This window comes from Trachymyrmex cornetzi, unplaced genomic scaffold (assembly GCF_001594075.2).
Source record: "Trachymyrmex cornetzi isolate Tcor2-1 unplaced genomic scaffold, Tcor1.1 scaffold517, whole genome shotgun sequence".
Taxonomy (NCBI): domain Eukaryota; kingdom Metazoa; phylum Arthropoda; class Insecta; order Hymenoptera; family Formicidae; genus Trachymyrmex; species Trachymyrmex cornetzi.
This window is the reverse complement of record NW_017299826.1, coordinates 19408-20067: the sequence shown is the minus strand read 5'-3', so window position 1 is coordinate 20067 and position 660 is coordinate 19408.

Below are 660 nucleotides of genomic sequence, written 5' to 3'. Positions count from 1 at the left end.
CGATGAAACGCGAGGCAACAGATCGAAAGCAGGACAAAGAGGGAGATGTTTTTATTAATACAGTAAGAGAATTACAATGTTTGACTGAGGTAGAAGAAAGCAGCACAGAACTTAGTGGAACGATGAATGGAAAGGATAAGTAACTTTGATACCTGGTTACGAGGGGTTAAAAATGAAATGAAGCTCAGAGTTCAATCGAAAGAGGCATCGCAGATATAAGGGAGCATTGGAGCAAAGGAGAGGAAAAACTAGGCAGCATAAGTGGAGAATAAAATGTTGCCACATTCTAAGCCAGTCGGATCTGTGGTAATACGGAGATATATGGTCGTATTTACTGACGCAATAAGAGAAGCTGAGGTAAGAAATTTGGATAGGCTGTACACGATCTAGGAGTCGTTGATTAAGAGCCGGAACGTAGACATCGGCCTAATCAAATAGCGAAATTACACTTAAATGAGAAGTGAGGAGTTTCTGAGAACAGTAAAGGATGTGGCGAAGGGAATAAAGAAGATGTAGACGGGCGTATGCAGCTCGTCACGCTTGACGGCCACGTGTGACGAATATGAAAATTTAACTTGGATACCAAGAATCTCAATAGAGGTGGAGCGTGGAATTGAAACGGAATAAAGAAAAATATGGAAGGATTGATTACGAGATAAT